The sequence below is a fragment of the Rhinoderma darwinii genome, assembly GCF_050947455.1.
Source record: "Rhinoderma darwinii isolate aRhiDar2 chromosome 5 unlocalized genomic scaffold, aRhiDar2.hap1 SUPER_5_unloc_3, whole genome shotgun sequence".
NCBI lineage: Eukaryota > Metazoa > Chordata > Amphibia > Anura > Rhinodermatidae > Rhinoderma > Rhinoderma darwinii.
The window spans coordinates 1325696-1347941 of NW_027461787.1; positions in this window are offsets into that span (position 1 = coordinate 1325696).

Here is a 22246-nt window from a genome sequence, read left to right on the forward strand (position 1 = left end):
TATATACAGGATGGGAAGGGAGCAGAGTATTATATACAGGATGGGAGGGGAGCAGAGTATTATATACAGGGGGAAGGGGAGCAGAGTATTATATACAGGATGGGAGGGGAGCAGAGTATTATATACAGGATGGGGGGAGCAGAGTATTATATACAAAATGGGGGGAACAGAGTATTATATACAGGATGGGAGGGGAGCAGAGTATTATATACAGGATGGGAGCAGAGTATTATATACAGGATGGGAGAGGAGCAGAGTATTATATACAGGATGGGAGGGGAGCAGAGTATTATATACAGGGGGGAGGGGAGCAGAGTATTATATTCAGGATGGGAGAGGAGCAGAGTATTATATTCAGGATGGGGGGAGCAGAGTATTATGTACAGGATGGGAGGGGAGCAGTGTATTATGTACAGGATGGGAAAGGGGAGCAGAGTATTATATACAGGAGGGGAGCAGAGTATTATATACAGGATGGGGGGAGCAGAGTATAATATACAGGATGGGGGGAGCAGAGTATTATATACAGGATGGGAGGGGAGCAGAGTATTATATACCGGATGGTAGGGGAGCAGGTTATTATATACAGGATGGGGGGAGCAGAGTATTATATACAGGATGGGGGAGCAGAGTATTATATACAGGAGGGGAGCAGAGTATTATACACAGGAGGGGAGCAGAGAATTATATACAGGATGGGGAGCAGAGTATTATATACGGGAGGGGAGCAGAGTATTATATTCAGGATGGGGGGAGCAGAGTATTATATACAGGATGGGGGGAGCAGAGTATATACAGGAGGGGAGCAGAGTATTATATACAGGTGGGGAGCAGAGTATTATACACAGGAGGGGAGCAGAGCATTATATACAGGATGGGAGGGGAGCAGAGTATTATATACAGGATGGTAGGGGAGCAGAGTATTATATACAGGATGGGAGGGAGCAGAGTATTATGTACAGGATGGGAGGGGATCAGAGTATTATATACACGATGGGAGGGGAGCAGAGTATTATATACAGGATGGGAGGGGAGCAGAGTATTATATACAGGATGGGAGGTGAGCAGAGTATTTTATACGGGAGGGGAGCAGAGTATTATATACAGGATGGGAAGGGAGCAGCGTATTATATACAGGATGGGAGGGGAGCAGAGTATTATATACAGGGGGGAGGGGAGCAGAGTATTATATACAGGATGGGAGAGGAGCAGAGTATTATATACAGGATGGGAGGGGAGCAGAGTATTATATACAGGATGGGGGGAGCAGAGTATTATATACAGGATGGGGGGAGTAGAGTATTATGTACAGGATGGGAGGGGAGCAGAGTATTATGTACAGGATGGGAGAGGAGCAGAGTATTACATACAGGATTGGAGGGGAGCAGAGTATTATATACAGGGGGGAGGGGAGCAGAGTATTATATACAGGATGGGAGGGGAGCAGAGTATTATATATAGGATGGGAGGGGAGCAGAATATTATATACAGGATGGGGAGAGCAGAGTATTATATACAGGATGGGAGGGGAGTAGAGTATTATATACAGGATGGGAGGGGAGCAGAGTATTATATGCAGGAGAGGAGCAGAGTATTATATACAGGATGGGAGGGGAGCAGAGTATTATATACAGGATGGGAGGGGAGCAGAGTATTATATACAGGAGGGGAGCAGAGTATTATATACAGGATGGGAGGGGAGCTGAGTATTATATACAGGATGGGAGAGGAGCAGAGTATTATATACAGGAGGAGAGCAGAGTATTATATACAGGATGAGGAGAGCAGAGTATTATATACAGGATGGGAGGGGAGCAGTGTATTATATACAGGATGGGAGGGGAGCAGAGTATTATATACAGGGGGAGGAGAGCAGAGTATTATATAACGGATGGGGGAGCAGAGTGTTATATACAGGATGGGGGGAGCAGAGTATTATATACAGGATTGGAGGGGAGCAGAGTATTATATACAGGATGGTAGGGGAGCAGAGTATTATATACAGGATGGGAGGGGAGTAGAGTATTATATACAGGATGGGACAGGAGCAGAGTATTATATACAGGATGGGAGGGGAGCAGAGTATTATATACAGGGGGGAGGGGAGCAGAGTATTATATACACGATGGGAGGGGAGCAGAGTATTATATACAGGATGGGAGGGGAGCAGAGTATTATATACAGGATGGGAGGTGAGCAGAGTATTATATACGGGAGGGGAGCAGAGTATTATATACAGGATGGGAAGGGAGCAGAGTATTATATACAGGATGGGAGGGGAACAGAGTATTATATACAGGGGGGAGGGGAGCAGAGTATTATATACAGGATGGGAGAGGAGCAGAGTATTATATACAGGATTGGAGGGGAGCAGAGTATTATATACAGAATGGGGGGAGCAGAGTATTATATACAGGATGGGGGGAACAGAGTATTATATACAGGATGGGAGCAGAGTATTATATTCAGGATGGGGGGAGCAGAGTATTATATACAGGAGGGGAGCAGAGTATTATATACAGGAGGGGAGCAGAGTATTATATACAGGATGGGGGAGCAGAGTATTATATACAGGAGGGGAGCAGAGTATTATATACAGGAGGGGAGCAGAGTATTATACACAGGATGGGAGGGGAGCAGAGCATTATATACAGGATGGGGGAGCAGACTATTATATACAGGATGGGAGGGGAGTAGAGTATTATATACAGGATGGTAGGTGAGCAGAGTATTATATACAGGATGGGAGGGGAGCAGAGTATTATATACAGGGGGGAGGGGAGCAGAGTATTATATACACGATGGGAGGGGAGCAGAGTATTATATACAGGATGGGAGGGGAGCAGAGTATTATATACAGGATGGGAGGGGTGCAGAGTATTATATACAGGATGGGAGAGGAGCAGAGTATTATATACGGGAGGGGAGCAGAGTATTATATACAGGATGGGAAGGGAGCAGAGTATTATGTACAGGATGGGAGAGGAGCAGAGTATTATATACAGGATGGGAGGGGAGCAGAGTATTATATACAGAATGGGGGGAGCAGAGTATTATATACAGGATGGGAGAGGAGCAGAGTATTATATACAGGATGGGAGAGGAGCAGAGTATTATATACAGGGGGAGGGGAGCAGAGTATTATGTACAGGATGGGAGGGGAGCAGAGTATTATATACAGGATGTGGGGGGAGCAGAGTATTATGTACAGGATGGGAGGGGAGCAGAGTATTATGTACAGGATGGGAGGGGAGCAGAGTATTATATACGGGAGAGGAGCAGAGTATTATATACAGGATGGGAGGGGAGCAGAGTATAATATACAGGATGGGGGGAGCAGAGTATTATATACCGGATGGTAGGGGAGCAGAGTATTATATACAGGAGGGGAGCAGAGTATTATATACAGGATGGGGTAGCAGAGTATTATATACAGGATGGGGGAGCAGAGTATTATATACAGGAGGGGAGCAGAGTATTATACACAGGAGGGGAGCAGAGCATTATATACAGGATGGGGGAGCAGAGTATTTTATACGGGAGGGGAGCAGAGTTATATACAGGATGGGAGGGGAGCAGAGTATTATATTCAGGATGGGGGGAGCAGAGTATTATACACAGGAGGGGAGCAGAGTATTATGTACAGGATGGGAGGGGAGCAGAGTATTATATACAGGATGGGGGGAGCAGAGTATTATATACAGGAGGGGAGCAGAGTATTATATACAGGAGGGAAGCAGAGTATTATACACAGGAGGGGAGCAGAGCATTATATACAGGATGGGGGAGCAGAGTATTATATATGGGAGGGGAGCAGAGTATTATATACAGGATGGTAGGGGAGCAGAGTTATATACAGGATAGGAGGGGAGTAGAGTATTATATACGGGAGGGGAGCAGAGTATTATATATGGGAGGGGAGCAGAGTATTATACAGGAAAGGAGCAGAGTATTATATACAGGATGGGAGAGGAGCAGAGTATTATATACAGGAGGAGAGCAGAGTATTATATACAGGATGAGGAGAGCAGAGTATTATATACAGGATGGGAGGGGAGCAGTGTATTATATACAGGATGGGAGGGGAGCAGAGTATTATATACAGGGGGAGGAGAGCAGAGTATTATATAACGGATGGGGGAGCAGAGTGTTATATACAGGATGGGGGGAGCAGAGTATTATATACAGGATTGGAGGGGAGCAGAGTATTATATACAGGATGGTAGGGGAGCAGAGTATTATATACAGGATGGGAGGGGAGTAGAGTATTATATACAGGATGGGACAGGAGCAGAGTATTATATACAGGATGGGAGGGGAGCAGAGTATTATATACAGGGGGGAGGGGAGCAGAGTATTATATACACGATGGGAGGGGAGCAGAGTATTATATACAGGATGGGAGGGGAGCAGAGTATTATATACAGGATGGGAGGTGAGCAGAGTATTATATACGGGAGGGGAGCAGAGTATTATATACAGGATGGGAAGGGAGCAGAGTATTATATACAGGATGGGAGGGGAACAGAGTATTATATACAGGGGGGAGGGGAGCAGAGTATTATATACAGGATGGGAGAGGAGCAGAGTATTATATACAGGATTGGAGGGGAGCAGAGTATTATATACAGAATGGGGGGAGCAGAGTATTATATACAGGATGGGGGGAACAGAGTATTATATACAGGATGGGAGCAGAGTATTATATTCAGGATGGGGGGAGCAGAGTATTATATACAGGAGGGGAGCAGAGTATTATATACAGGAGGGGAGCAGAGTATTATATACAGGATGGGGGAGCAGAGTATTATATACAGGAGGGGAGCAGAGTATTATATACAGGAGGGGAGCAGAGTATTATACACAGGATGGGAGGGGAGCAGAGCATTATATACAGGATGGGGGAGCAGACTATTATATACAGGATGGGAGGGGAGTAGAGTATTATATACAGGATGGTAGGTGAGCAGAGTATTATATACAGGATGGGAGGGGAGCAGAGTATTATATACAGGGGGGAGGGGAGCAGAGTATTATATACACGATGGGAGGGGAGCAGAGTATTATATACAGGATGGGAGGGGAGCAGAGTATTATATACAGGATGGGAGGGGTGCAGAGTATTATATACAGGATGGGAGAGGAGCAGAGTATTATATACGGGAGGGGAGCAGAGTATTATATACAGGATGGGAAGGGAGCAGAGTATTATGTACAGGATGGGAGAGGAGCAGAGTATTATATACAGGATGGGAGGGGAGCAGAGTATTATATACAGAATGGGGGGAGCAGAGTATTATATACAGGATGGGAGAGGAGCAGAGTATTATATACAGGATGGGAGAGGAGCAGAGTATTATATACAGGGGGAGGGGAGCAGAGTATTATGTACAGGATGGGAGGGGAGCAGAGTATTATATACAGGATGTGGGGGGAGCAGAGTATTACGTACAGGATGGGAGGGGAGCAGAGTATTATGTACAGGATGGGAGGGGAGCAGAGTATTATATACGGGAGAGGAGCAGAGTATTATATACAGGATGGGAGGGGAGCAGAGTATAATATACAGGATGGGGGGAGCAGAGTATTATATACCGGATGGTAGGGGAGCAGAGTATTATATACAGGAGGGGAGCAGAGTATTATATACAGGATGGGGTAGCAGAGTATTATATACAGGATGGGGGAGCAGAGTATTATATACAGGAGGGGAGCAGAGTATTATACACAGGAGGGGAGCAGAGCATTATATACAGGATGGGGGAGCAGAGTATTTTATACGGGAGGGGAGCAGAGTTATATACAGGATGGGAGGGGAGCAGAGTATTATATTCAGGATGGGGGGAGCAGAGTATTATACACAGGAGGGGAGCAGAGTATTATGTACAGGATGGGAGGGGAGCAGAGTATTATATACAGGATGGGGGGAGCAGAGTATTATATACAGGAGGGGAGCAGAGTATTATATACAGGAGGGAAGCAGAGTATTATACACAGGAGGGGAGCAGAGCATTATATACAGGATGGGGGAGCAGAGTATTATATATGGGAGGGGAGCAGAGTATTATATACAGGATGGTAGGGGAGCAGAGTTATATACAGGATAGGAGGGGAGTAGAGTATTATATACGGGAGGGGAGCAGAGTATTATATATGGGAGGGGAGCAGAGTATTATACAGGAAAGGAGCAGAGTATTATATACAGGATGGGGGAGCAGAGTATTATGTACAGGATGGGAGGGGAGCAGAGTATTATATACAGGATGGGAGGGGAGCAGAGTATTATATACAGGATGGGAGGGGAGCAGAGTATTATATACAGGATGGGAGGGGAGCAGAGTATTATATACAGGATGGGAGGGGAGCAGAGTATTATATATAGGAGGGGAGTAGAGTATTATATACGGGAGGGGAGCAGAGTATTATATACAGGATTGGGGGAGCAGAGTATTATATACAGGATGGGAGGGGAGCAGAGTATTATATACAGGATGGGAGGGGAGCAGAATATTATATACAGGGGGAGGGGAGCAGAGTATTATATACAGGATGGGAGGGGAGTAGAGTATTATATACAGGATGGGAGGGGAGCATAGTATTATATACAGGATGGGAGGGGAGCAGAGTATTATATATAGGAGGGGAGTAGAGTATTATATACGGGAGGGGAGCAGAGTATTATATACAGGATTGGGGGAGCAGAGTATTATATACAGGATGGGAGGGGAGCAGAGTATTATATACAGGATGGGAGGGGAGCAGAGTATTATATACAGGATGGGAGGGGAGTAGAGTATTATATACGGGAGGGGAGCAGAGTATTATATACAGAATGGGAGAAGAGTATTATATACAGGATGGGAGGGGAGCAGAGTATTATATACAGGATAGGAGGGGAGTAGAGTATTATATACAGGATAGGAGGGGAGTAGAGTATTATATACGGGAGGGGAGCAGAGTATTATATATGGGAGGGGAGTAGAGTATTATATATGGGAGGGGAGCAGAGTATTATATACAGGATAGGAGGGGAGTAGAGTATTATATACGGGAGGGGACCAGAGTATTATATACAGGAGGGGAGCAGAGTATTATATACAGGATGGGAGAGGAGCAGTGTATTATATATGGGAGGGGAGCAGAGTATTATATACAGGATGGGAGGGGAGCAGAGTATTATATACAGGATGGGAGAGGAGCAGAGTATTATATATGGGAGGGGAGCAGAGTATTATATACAGGAGAGGCGCAGAGTATTATATACAGGATGGGAGCAGAGTATTATATACAGGAGGGGATAAGAGTATTATATACAGGAGGGGAGCAGAGTATTATATACAGGAGGGGAGCAGAGTATTATGTACAGGATGGGAGGGGAGCAGAGTATTATATATGGGAGGGGAGCAGAGTATTATATACAGGAGGGGAGAAGAGTATTATATACAGGATGGGGGAGCAGAGTATTATATACAGGAGGGGATCAGAGTATTATATACAGGAGGGGAGCAGAGTATTATATACAGGATGGGAGGGGAGCAGAGTATTATATACAGGATGGGAGAGGAGCAGAGTATTATATACAGGAGGGGATCAGAGTATTATATACAGGATGGGAGGTGAGCAGAGTATTATATACAGGAGGGGAGCAGAGTATTATGTACAGGATTGGAGGGGAGCAGAGTATTATATACAGGATGGGAGGGGAGCAGAGTATTATATACAGGATGGGAGGGGAGCAGAGTATTATATACAGGAGGAGAGCAGAGTATTATATACAGGAGGGGAGCAGAGTATTATGTACAGGATGGGAGGGGAGCAGAGTATTATATACAGGAGGGGAGCAGAGTATTATATACAGGATGGGGGAGCAGAGTATTATATACAGGAGGGGTGCAGAGTATTATATACAGGATGGGGGAGCAGAGTATTATATACAGGAGGGGATCAGAGTATTATATACAGGAGGGGAGCAGAGTATTATATACAGGATGGGAGGGGAGCAGAGTATTATATACAGGATGGGAGGGGAGCAGAGTATTATATACAGGAGGAGAGCAGAGTATTATATACAGGAGGGGAGCAGAGTATTATGTACAGGATGGGAGGGGAGCAGAGTATTATATACAGGATGGGAGGGGAGCAGAGTATTATATACAGGAGGGGAGCAGAGTATTATATACAGGATGGGGGAGCAGAGTATTATATACAGGAGGGGATCAGAGTATTATATACAGGAGGGGAGCAGAGTATTATATACAGGATGGGAGGGGAGCAGAGTATTATATACAGGATGGGAGAGGAGCAGAGTATTATATACAGGAGGGGATCAGAGTATTATATACAGGATGGGAGGTGAGCAGAGTATTATATACAGGAGGGGAGCAGAGTATTATGTACAGGATTGGAGGGGAGCAGAGTATTATATACAGGATGGGAGGGGAGCAGAGTATTATATACAGGATGGGAGGTGAGCAGAGTATTATATATGGGAGGGGAGCAGAGTATTATATACAGGATGGGAGGGGAGCAGAGAATTATATACAGGATGGGAGAGGAGCAGAGTATTATATACAGTGGGGAGGGGAGCAGAGTATTATGTACAGGATGGGAGGGGAGCAGAGTATTATATACAGGATGGGAGGGGAGCAGAGTATTATATACAGGATGTGGGGGGAGCAGAGTATTATGTACAGGATGGGAGGGGAGCAGAGTATTATGTACAGGATGGGAGGGGAGCAGAGTATTATATACGGGAGAGGAGCAGAGTATTATATACAGGATGGGAGGGGAGCAGAGTATAATATACAGGATGGGGGGAGCAGAGTATTATATACCGGATGGTAGGGGAGCAGAGTATTATATACAGGAGGGGAGCAGAGTATTATATACAGGATGGGGTAGCAGAGTATTATATACAGGATGGGGGAGCAGAGTATTATATACAGGAGGGGAGCAGAGTATTATACACAGGAGGGGAGCAGAGCATTATATACAGGATGGGGGAGCAGAGTATTATATACGGGAGGGGAGCAGAGTTATATACAGGATGGGAGGGGAGCAGAGTATTATATTCAGGATGGGGGGAGCAGAGTATTATACACAGGAGGGGAGCAGAGTATTATATACAGGATGGGAGAGGAGCAGAGTATTATACACAGGAGGGGAGCAGAGTATTATATACAGGATGGGGGGAGCAGAGTATTATATACAGGAGGGGAGCAGAGTATTATATACAGGAGGGGAGCAGAGTATTATACACAGGAGGGGAGCAGAGCATTATATACAGGATGGGGGAGCAGAGTATTATATATGGGAGGGGAGCAGAGTATTATATACAGGATGGTAGGGGAGCAGAGTTATATACAGGATAGGAGGGGAGTAGAGTATTATATACGGGAGGGGAGCAGAGTATTATATATTGGAGGGGAGCAGAGTATTATACAGGAAAGGAGCAGAGTATTATATACAGGATGGGGGAGCAGAGTATTATGTACAGGATGGGAGGGGAGCAGAGTATTATATACAGGATGGGAGGGGAGCAGAGTATTATATACAGGATGGGAGGGGAGCAGAGTATTATATACAGGATGGGAGGGGAGCAGAGTATTATATACAGGATGGGAGGGGAGCAGAGTATTATATATAGGAGGGGAGTAGAGTATTATATACGGGACGGGAGCAGAGTATTATATACAGGATTGGGGGAGCAGAGTATTATATACAGGATGGGAGGGGAGCAGAGTATTATATACAGGATGGGAGGTGAGCAGAGTATTATATACAGGATGGGAGGGGAGCAGAGTATTATATACAGGATGGGAGGGGAGCAGAGTATTATATACAGGATGGGAGGGGAGCAGAGTATTATATACAGGATGGGAGGGGAGCAGAGTATTATATACAGGATGGGAGGGGAGCAGAGTATTATATACAGGATGGGAGAGGAGCAGAGTATTATATACAGGATGGGAGGGGAGCAGAGTATTATATACAGGAGAGGTGCAGAGTATTATATACAGGAGGGGATCAGAGTATTATATACAGGATAGGAGGGGAGCAGAGTATTATAGGGGATCAGAGTATTATATACAGGATGGGAGGGGAGCAGAGTATTATATACAGGAGGAGAGCAGAGTATTATATACAGGAGGGGAGCAGAGTATTATGTACAGGATGGGAGGGGAGCAGAGTATTATATACAGGATGGGAGGGGAGCAGAGTATTATATACAGGATGTGGGGGGAGCAGAGTATTATGTACAGGATGGGAGGGGAGCAGAGTATTATGTACAGGATGGGAGGGGAGCAGAGTATTATATACGGGAGAGGAGCAGAGTATTATATACAGGATGGGGGAGCAGAGTATTATATACAGGCTGGGAGGGGAGCAAAGTATAATATACAGGATGGGGGGAGCAGAGTATTATATACCGGATGGTAGGGGAGCAGAGTATTATATACAGGATGGGGAGCAGAGTATTATATACAGGAGGGGTGCAGAGTATGATATACAGGATGGGGGAGCAGAGTATTATATACAGAAGGGGATCAGAGTATTATATACAGGAGGGGAGCAGAGTATTATGTACAGGATGGGAGGGGAGCAGAGTATTATATACAGGATGGGAGGGGAGCAGAGTATTATATACAGGAGGAGAGCAGAGTATTATATACAGGAGGGGAGCAGAGTATTATGTACAGGATGGGAGGGGAGCAGAGTATTATATACAGGATGGGAGGGGAGCAGAGTATTATATACAGGAGGGGAGCAGAGTATTATATACAGGATGGGGGAGCAGAGTATTATATACAGGAGGGGTGCAGAGTATTATATACAGGATGGGGGAGCAGAGTATTATATACAGGAGGGGATCAGAGTATTATATACAGGAGGGGAGCAGAGTATTATATACAGGATGGGAGGGGAGCAGAGTATTATATACAGGATGGGAGGGGAGCAGAGTATTATATACAGGAGGAGAGCAGAGTATTATATACAGGAGGGGAGCAGAGTATTATATACAGGATGGGAGGGGAGCAGAGTATTATATACAGGATGGGAGGGGAGCAGAGTATTATATACAGGAGGGGAGCAGAGTATTATATACAGGATGGGGAGCAGAGTATTATATACAGGAGGGGTGCAGAGTATTATATACAGGATGGGGGAGCAGAGTATTATATACAGGACGGGATCAGAGTATTATATACAGGAGGGGAGCAGAGTATTATATACAGGATGGGAGGGGAGCAGAGTATTATATACAGGATGGGAGAGGAGCAGATTATTATATACAGGAGGGGATCAGAGTATTATATACAGGATGGGAGGTGAGCAGAGTATTATATACAGGAGGGGAGCAGAGTATTATGTACAGGATTGGAGGGGAGCAGAGTATTATATACAGGATGGGAGGGGAGCAGAGTATTATATACAGGATGGGAGGTGAGCAGAGTATTATATATGGGAGGGGAGCAGAGTATTATATACAGGATGGGAGGGGAGCAGAGTATTATATACAGGATGGGAGAGGAGCAGAGTATTATATACAGTGGGGAGGGGAGCAGAGTATTATGTACAGGATGGGAGGGGAGCAGAGTATTATATACAGGATGGGAGGGGAGCAGAGTATTATATACAGGATATGGGGGGAGCAGAGTATTATGTACAGGATGGGAGGGGAGCAGAGTATTATGTACAGGATGGGAGGGGAGCAGAGTATTATATACGGGAGAGGAGCAGAGTATTATATACAGGATGGGGGGAGCAGAGTATTATATACAGGATGGGAGAGGAGCAGAGTATTATACACAGGAGGGGAGCAGAGTATTATATACAGGATGGGGGGAGCAGAGTATTATATACAGGAGGGGAGCAGAGTATTATATACAGGAGGGGAGCAGAGTATTATACACAGGAGGGGAGCAGAGCATTATATACAGGATGGGGGAGCAGAGTATTATATATGGGAGGGGAGCAGAGTATTATATACAGGATGGTAGGGGAGCAGAGTTATATACAGGATAGGAGGGGAGTAGAGTATTATATACGGGAGGGGAGCAGAGTATTATATATGGGAGGGGAGCAGAGTATTATACAGGAAAGGAGCAGAGTATTATATACAGGATGGGGGAGCAGAGTATTATGTACAGGATGGGAGGGGAGCAGAGTATTATATACAGGATGGGAGGGGAGCAGAGTATTATATACAGGATGGGAGGGGAGCAGAGTATTATATACAGGATGGGAGGGGAGCAGAGTATTATATACAGGATGGGAGGGGAGCAGAGTATTATATATAGGAGGGGAGTAGAGTATTATATACGGGACGGGAGCAGAGTATTATATACAGGATTGGGGGAGCAGAGTATTATATACAGGATGGGAGAGGAGCAGAGTATTATATACAGGATGGGAGGGGAGCAGAGTATTATATACAGGAGGGGAGCAGAGTATTATATACAGGATGGGGGGAGCAGAGTATTATATACAGGATGGGAGGGGAGCAGAGTATTATATACAGGATGGGAGGTGAGCAGAGTATTATATACAGGATGGGAGGGGAGTAGAGTATTATATACAGGATGGGAGGGGAGCAGAGTATTATATACAGGATGGGAGGGGAGTAGAGTATTATATACGGGAGGGGAGCAGAGTATTATATACAGAATGGGAGCAGAGTATTATATACAGGATGGGAGGGGAGCAGAGTATTATATACAGGATAGGAGGGGAGTAGAGTATTATATACGGGAGGGGAGCAGAGTATTCTATATGGGAGGGGAGTAGAGTATTATATATGGGAGGGGAGCAGAGTATTATATACAGGATGGGAGGGGAGCAGAGTATTATATACAGGATGGGAGGGGAGCAGAGTATTATATACAGGATGGGAGAGGAGCAGAGTATTATATACAGGATGGGAGGGGAGCAGAGTATTATATACAGGAGAGGTGCAGAGTATTATATACAGGAGGGGATCAGAGTATTATATACAGGATGGGAGGGGAGCAGAGTATTATAGGGGATCAGAGTATTATATACAGGATGGGAGGGGAGCAGAGTATTATATACAGGAGGAGAGCAGAGTATTATATACAGGAGGGGAGCAGAGTATTATGTACAGGATGGGAGGGGAGCAGAGTATTATATACAGGATGGGAGGGGAGCAGAGTATTATATACAGGATGTGGGGGGAGCAGAGTATTATGTACAGGATGGGAGGGGAGCAGAGTATTATGTACAGGATGGGAGGGGAGCAGAGTATTATATACAGGATGGGGGAGCAGAGTATTATATACAGGCTGGGAGGGGAGCAAAGTATAATATACAGGATGGGGGGAGCAGAGTATTATATACCGGATGGTAGGGGAGCAGAGTATTATATACAGGATGGGGAGCAGAGTATTATATACAGGAGGGGTGCAGAGTATTATATACAGGATGGGGGATCAGAGTATTATATACAGGAGGGGAGCAGAGTATTATATACAGGATGGGAGGGGAGCAGAGTATTATATACAGGATGGGAGAGGAGCAGAGTATTATATACAGGAGGGGATCAGAGTATTATATACAGGATGGGAGGGGAGCAGAGTATTATATACAGGAGGAGAGCAGAGTATTATATACAGGAGGGGAGCAGAGTATTATGTACAGGATTGGAGGGGAGCAGAGTATTATATACAGGATGGGAGGGGAGCAGAGTATTATATACAGGATGGGAGGGGAGCAGAGTATTATATACAGGATGGGAGGTGAGCAGAGTATTATATACGGGAGGGGAGCAGAGTATTATATACAGGATGGGAGGGGAGCAGAGTATTATATACAGGATGGGAGGGGAGCAGAGTATTATATACGGGAGAGGAGCAGAGTATTATATACAGGATGGGAGGGGAGCAGAGTATAATATACAGGATGGGGGGAGCAGAGTATTATATACCGGATGGTAGGGGAGCAGAGTATTATATACAGGAGGGGAGCAGAGTATTATATACAGGATGGTGGAGCAGAGTATTATATACAGGATGGGGGAGCAGAGTATTATGTACAGGATTGGAGGGGAGCAGAGTATTATATACAGGGGGGAGGGGAGCAGAGTTTTATATACAGGATGGGAGGGGAGCAGAGTATTATATACAGGATGGGAGGGGAGCAGAATATTATATACAGGATAGGGGAGCAGAGTATTATATACAGGATGGGAGGGGAGCAGAGTATTATTTACAGGATGGGAGGGGAGTAGAGTATTATATACAGGATGGGAGGGGAGCAGAGTATTAAATACAGGAGAGGAGCAGAGTATTATATACAGGATGGGAGGGGAGCAGAGTATTATATACAGGAGGGGAGCAGAGTATTATATACAGGAGGGGAGCTGAGTATTATATACAGGATGGGAGAGGAGCAGAGTATTATATACAGGAGGAGAGCAGAGTATTATATACAGGTGGGGAGCAGAGTATTATATACAGGTGGGGAGCAGAGTATTATACACAGGAGGGGAGCAGAGTATTATATACAGGATGGGAGGGGAGCAGAGTATTATGTACAGGATGGGAGGGGATCAGAGTATTATATACACGATGGGAGGGGAGCAGAGTATTATATACAGGATGGGAGGGGAGCAGAGTATTATATACAGGATGGGAGGTGAGCAGAGTATTATATACGGGAGGGGAGCAGAGTATTATATACAGGATGGGAAGGGAGCAGAGTATTATATACAGGATGGGAGGGGAGCAGAGTATTATATACAGGAGGGAGGGGAGCAGAGTATTATATACAGGATGGGAGAGGAGCAGAGTATTATATACAGGATGGGAGGGGAGCAGAGTATTATATACAGGATGGGAGGGGAGCAGAGTATTATGTACAGGATGGGAGAGGAGCAGAGTATTACATACAGGATTGGAGGGGAGCAGAGTATTATATACAGGGGGGAGGGGAGCAGAGTATTATATACAGGATGGGAGGGGAGCAGAGTATTATATACAGGATGGGAGGGGAGCAGAATATTATATACAGGATGGGGGGAGCAGAGTATTATATACAGGATGGGAGGGGAGCAGAGTATTATTTACAGGATGGGAGGGGAGTAGAGTATTATATACAGGATGGGAGGGGAGCAGAGTATTATATGCAGGAGAGGACCAGAGTATTATATACAGGATGGGAGGGGAGCAGAGTATTATATACAGGATGAGAGGGGAGCAGAGTATTATATACAGGAGGGGAGCAGAGTATTATATACAGGATGGGAGGGGAGCTGAGTATTATATACAGGATGGGAGAGGAGCAGAGTATTATATACAGGAGGAGAGCAGAGTATTATATACAGGATGAGGAGAGCAGAGTATTATATACAGGATGGGAGGGGAGCAGTGTATTATATACAGGATGGGAGGGGAGCAGAGTATTATATACAGGGGGAGGAGAGCAGAGTATTATATAACGGATGGGGAGCAGAGTGTTATATACAGGATGGGGGGAGCAGAGTATTATATACAGGATTGGAGGGGAGCAGAGTATTATATACAGGATGGTAGGGGAGCAGAGTATTATATACAGGATGGGAGGGGAGTAGAGTATTATATACAGGATGGGACAGGAGCAGAGTATTATATACAGGATGGGCGGGGAGCAGAGTATTATATACAGGGGGGAGGGGAGCAGAGTATTATATACACGATGGGAGGGGAGCAGAGTATTATATACAGGATGGGAGGGGAGCAGAGTATTATATACAGGATGGGAGGTGAGCAGAGTATTATATACGGGAGGGGAGCAGAGTATTATATACAGGATGGGAAGGGAGCAGAGTATTATATACAGGATGGGAGGGGAACAGAGTATTATATACAGGGGGGAGGGGAGCAGAGTATTATATACAGGATGGGAGAGGAGCAGAGTATTATATACAGGATTGGAGGGGAGCAGAGTATTATATACAGAATGGGGGGAGCAGAGTATTATATACAGGATGGGGGGAACAGAGTATTATATACAGGATGGGAGCAGAGTATTATATTCAGGATGGGGGGAGCAGAGTATTATATACAGGAGGGGAGCAGAATATTATATACAGGAGGGGAGCAGAGTATTATATACAGGATGGGGGAGCAGAGTATTATATACAGGAGGGGAGCAGAGTATTATATACAGGAGGGGAGCAGAGTATTATACACAGGATGGGAGGGGAGCAGAGCATTATATACAGGATGGGGGAGCAGACTATTATATACAGGATGGGAGGGGAGTAGAGTATTATATACAGGATGGTAGGTGAGCAGAGTATTATATACAGGATGGGAGGGGAGCAGAGTATTATATACAGGGGAGAGGGGAGCAGAGTATTATATACACGATGGGAGGGGAGCAGAGTATTATATACAGGATGGGAGGGGAGCAGAGTATTATATACAGGATGGGAGGTGAGCAGAATATTATATACGGGAGGGGAGCAGAGTATTATATACAGGATGGGAAGGGAGCAGAGTATTATATACAGGATGGGAGAGGAGCAGAGTATTATATACAGGATGGGAGGGGAGCAGAGTATTATATACAGGATGGGGGGAGCAGAGTATTATATACAGGATGGGAGAGGAGCAGAGTATTATATACAGGATGGGAGAGGAGCAGAGTATTATATACAGGATGGGAGGGGAGCAGAGTATTATATACAGGATGGGAGAGGAGCAGAGTATTATATACAGGATGGGAGCAGAGTATTATATACAGGATGGGAGGGGAGCAGAGTATTATGTACAGGATGGGACGGGAGCAGAGTATTATGTACAGGATGGGAGAGGAGCAGAGTATTATATACAGGATGGAAGGGGAGAAGAGTATTATATACAGGGGGAGGGGAGCAGAGTATTATATACAGGATGGGAGAGGAGCAGAGTATTAAATACAGGATGGGAGGGGAGCAGAGTATTATATACAGGATGTGGGGAGCAGAGTATTATGTACAGGATGGGAGGAGAGCAGAGTATTATATACAGGATGGGAGGGGAGCAGTGTATTATATACAGGATGGGAGGGGAGCAGAGTATTATATACATGATGGGGGGAGCAGAGTATTGTATACTGGATGGGGGAGCAGAGTATTATATACAGGATGGGGGGAGCAGAGTATTATATACAGGATTGGAGGGGAGCAGAGTATTATATACAGGATGGTAGGGGAGCAGAGTATTATATACAGGATGGGAGGGGAATAGAGTATTATATACAGGATGGGAGAGGAGCAGAGTATTATATACAGGATGGGAGGGGAGCAGAGTATTATATACAGGGGGAGGGGAGCAGAGTATTATATACACGATGGGAGGGGAGCAGAGTATTATATACAGGGGGGAGGGGAGCAGAGTATTATATACAGGATGGGAGGGGAGCAAAGTATTATATACAGGATGGGAGGTGAGCAGAGTATTATATACGGGAGGGGAGCAGAGTATTATATACAGGATGGGAAGGGAGCAGAGTATTATATACAGGATGGGAGGGGAGCAGAGTATTATATAAAGGGGGAGGGGAGCAGAGTATTATATACAGGATGGGAGAGGAGCAGAGTATTATATACAGGATGGGAGGGGAGCAGAGTATTATATACAGGATGAGGGGAACAGAGTATTATATACAGGATGGGAGGGGAGCAGAGTATTATATACAGGGGGAGGGGAGCAGAGTATTATATACAGGGGGAGGGGAGCAGAGTATTATATACAGGGGGAGGGGAGCAGAGTATTATATACATGATGGGAGGGGAGCAGAGTATTATATACAGGATGGGAGGGGAGCAGAGTATTATATACAGGATGGGGAGAGTAGAGTATTATATACGGGAGGGGAGCAGAGTATTATATACAGGATTGGGGGAGCAGAGTATTATATACAGGATGGGAGGGGAGCAGAGTATTATGTACAGGATGGGAGGGGATCAGAGTATTATATACACGATGGGAGGGGAGCAGAGTATTATATACAGGATGGGAGGGGAGCAGAGTATTATATACAGGATGGGAGGTGAGCAGAGTATTATATACGGGAGGGGAGCAGAGTATTATATACAGGATGGGAAGGGAGCAGATTATTATATACAGGATGGGAGAGGAGCAGAGTATTATATACAGGATGGGAGAGGAGCAGAGTATTATATACAGGATGGGAGGGGAGCAGAGTATTATATACAGGATGGGAGAGGAGCAGAGTATTATATACAGGATGGGGGGAGCAGAGTATTATATACAGGATGGGGGGGAGCAGAGTATTATATACAGGATGGGAGAGGAGCAGAGTATTATATACAGGATGGGAGGGGAGCAGAGTATTATATACAGGATGGGGGGAGCAGAGTATTATATACAGGATGGGGGGAGCAGAGTATTATATACAGGATGGGAGGGGAGCAGAGTATTATATACAGGGGGGAGGGGAGCAGAGTATTATATACAGGATGGGAGGGGAGCAGGGTATTATATACAGGATGGGAGGGGAGCAGAATATTATATACAGGATGGGGGGAGCAGAGTATTATATACAGGATGGGAGGGGAGCAGAGTATTATTTACAGGATGGGAGGGGAGTAGAGTATTATATACAGGATGGGAGGGGAGCAGAGTATTATATACAGGAGAGGAGCAGAGTATTATATACAGGATGGGAGGGGAGCAGAGTATTATATACAGGATGGGAGGGGAGCAGAGTATTATATACAGGAGGGTAGCAGAGTATTATATACAGGATGGGAGGGGAGCTGAGTATTATATACAGGGTGGGAGAGGAGCAGAGTATTATATACAGGAGGAGAGCAGAGTATTATATACAGGATGGGAAGGGAGCAGAGTATTATATACAGGATGGGAGGGGAGCAGTGTATTATATACAGGATGGGAAGGGAGCAGAGTATTATATACAGGGGGAGGGGAGCAGAGTATTATATACAGGGGGAGGGGAGCAGAGTATTATATACAGGGGGAGGGGAGCAGAGTATTATATACATGATGGGAGGGGAGCAGAGTATTATATACAGGATGGGAGGGGAGCAGAGTATTATATACAGGATGGTAGGGGAGCAGAGTATTATATACAGGATGGGAGGGGAGCAGAGTATTATGTACAGGATGGGAGGGGATCAGAGTATTATATACACGATGGGCGGGGAGCAGAGTATTATATACAGGATGGGAGGGGAGCAGAGTATTATATACAGGATGGGAGGTGAGCAGAGTATTATATACGGGAGGGGAGCAGAGTATTATATACAGGATGGGAAGCGAGCAGAGTATTATATACAGGATGGGAGAGGAGCAGATTATTATATACAGGATGGGAGAGGAGCAGAGTATTATATACAGGATGGGAGGGGAGCAGAGTATTATATACAGGATGGGAGGAACAGAGTATTATATACAGGATGGGAAGGGAGCAGAGTATTATATACAGGGGGGAGGGGAGCAGAGTATTATATACAGGATGGGAGAGGAGCAGAGTATTATATACAGGATGGGAGGGGAGCAGAGTATTATATACAGGATGGGGGGAGCAGAGTATTATATACAGGATGGGGGGAGCAGAGTATTATATACAGGATGGGAGGGGAGCAGAGTATTATATACAGGGGGGAGGGGAGCAGAGTATTATATACAGGATGGGAGGGGAGCAGGGTATTATATACAGGATGGGAGGGGAGCAGAATATTATATACAGGATGGGGGGAGCAGAGTATTATATACAGGATGGGAGGGGAGCAGAGTATTATTTACAGGATGGGAGGGGAGTAGAGTATTATATACAGGATGGGAGGGGAGCAGAGTATTATATACAGGAGAGGAGCAGAGTATTATATACAGGATGGGAGGGGAGCAGAGTATTATATACAGGATGGGAGGGGAGCAGAGTATTATATACAGGAGGGTAGCAGAGTATTATATACAGGATGGGAGGGGAGCTGAGTATTATATACAGGGTGGGAGAGGAGCAGAGTATTATATACAGGAGGAGAGCAGAGTATTATATACAGGATGGGAAGGGAGCAGAGTATTATATACAGGATGGGAGGGGAGCAGTGTATTATATACAGGACGGGAAGGGAGCAGAGTATTATATACAGGGGGAGGGGAGCAGAGTATTATATACAGGGGGAGGGGAGCAGAGTATTATATACAGGGGGAGGGGAGCAGAGTATTATATACATGATGGGAGGGGAGCAGAGTATTATATACAGGATGGGAGGGGAGCAGAGTATTATATACAGGATGGTAGGGGAGCAGAGTATTATATACAGGATGGGAGGGGAGCAGAGTATTATGTACAGGATGGGAGGGGAGCAGAGTATTATATACGGGAGGGGAGCAGAGTATTATATACAGGATGGGAAGCGAGCAGAGTATTATATACAGGATGGGAGAGGAGCAGAGTATTATATACAGGATGGGAGAGGAGCAGAGTATTATATACAGGGGGGAGGGGAGCAGAGTATTATATACAGGATGGGAGGAACAGAGTATTATATACAGGATGGGAAGGGAGCAGAGTATTATATACAGGGGGGAGGGGAGCAGAGTATTATATACAGGATGGGAGAGGAGCAGAGTATTATATACAGGATGGGAGGGGAGCAGAGTATTATATACAGGGGGGAGGGGAGCAGAGTATTATAGTATTATATACAGGATGGGAGGTGAGCAGAGTATTATATACGGGAGGGGAGCAGAGTATTATATACAGGATGAGGGGAACAGAGTATTATATACAGGATGGGAGGGGAGCAGACTATTATGTACAGGATGGGAGGGGAGCAGAGTATTATATACAGGATGGGAGGGGAGCAGAGTATTATATACAGGGGGAGGGGAGCAGAGTATTATATACAGGAGGGGTGCAGAGTATTATATACAGGATGGGAGGGGAGTAGAGTATTATATACAGGATGGGAGAGGAGCAGAGTATTAAATACAGGATGGGAGCAGAGTATTATATACAGGACGGGAGGGGAGCAGAGTATTATATACAGGGGGGAGGGGAGCAGAGTATTATATACAGGATGGGAGAGGAGCAGAGTATTAAATACAGGATGGGAGGGGAGCAGAGTACTATATACAGGATGGGGGGAGCAGAGTATTATATACAGGATGAGGAGAGCAGAGTATTATATACGGGAGGGGAGCAGAGTATTATATACAGGATGGGAGGGGAGCAGAGTATAATATACAGGATGGGGGGAGCAGAGTATTATATACCGGATGGGAGGGGAGCAGAGTATTATATACAGGAGGGGAGCAGAGTATTATATACAGGATGGGAGGGGAGCAGAGTATTATATACAGGAGGGGAGCAGAGTATTATATACAGGATGGGAGGGGAGCAGAGTATTATATACAGGAGGGGAGCAGAGTATTATACACAGGAGGGGAGCAGAGAATTATATACAGGATGGGGTAGCAGAGTATTATATACGGGAGGGGTGCAGAGTATTATATTCAGGATGGGGGGAGCAGAGTATTATATACAGGAGGGGAGCAGAGTATTATATACAGGAGGGGAGCAGAGTATTATATACAGGATGGGGGGAGCAGAGTATTATATACAGGAGGGGAGCAGAGTATTATATACAGGAGGGGAGCAGAGCATTATATACAGGATGGGAGAGCAGACTATTATATACAGGATGGGAGGGGAGCAGAGTATTATATACAGGATGGTAGTGGATGATCTGCGGTTGTGTAGATGTCAGTGGTGGATGATCTGCGGTTTGTAGATGTCAGTGGTGGATGATCTGTGGTTGTGTAGATGTCAGTGGTGGATGATCTGTGGTTGTGTAGATGTCAGTGGTAGATGATCTGCGGTTGTGTAGATGTCAGTGGTGGATGATCTGCGGTTGTGTAGATGTCAGTGGTGGATGATCTGCGGTTGTGTAGATGTCAGTGGTGGATGATCTGCGGTTGTGTAGATGTCATTGGTGGATGATCTGCGGTTTGTAGATGTCAGTGGTGGATGATCTGTGGTTGTGTAGATGTCAGTGGTGGATGATCTGCGGTTGTGTAGATGTCAGTGGTGGATGATCTGCGGTTGTGTAGATGTCAGTGGTGGATGATCTGTGGTTGTGTAGATGTCAGTGGTGGATGATCTGCGGTTGTGTAGATGTCAGTGGTGGATGATCTGCGGTTGTGTAGATGTCAGTGGTGGGTAATCTGCGGTTGTGTAGATGTCAGTGGTGGATGATCTGCGGTTGTGT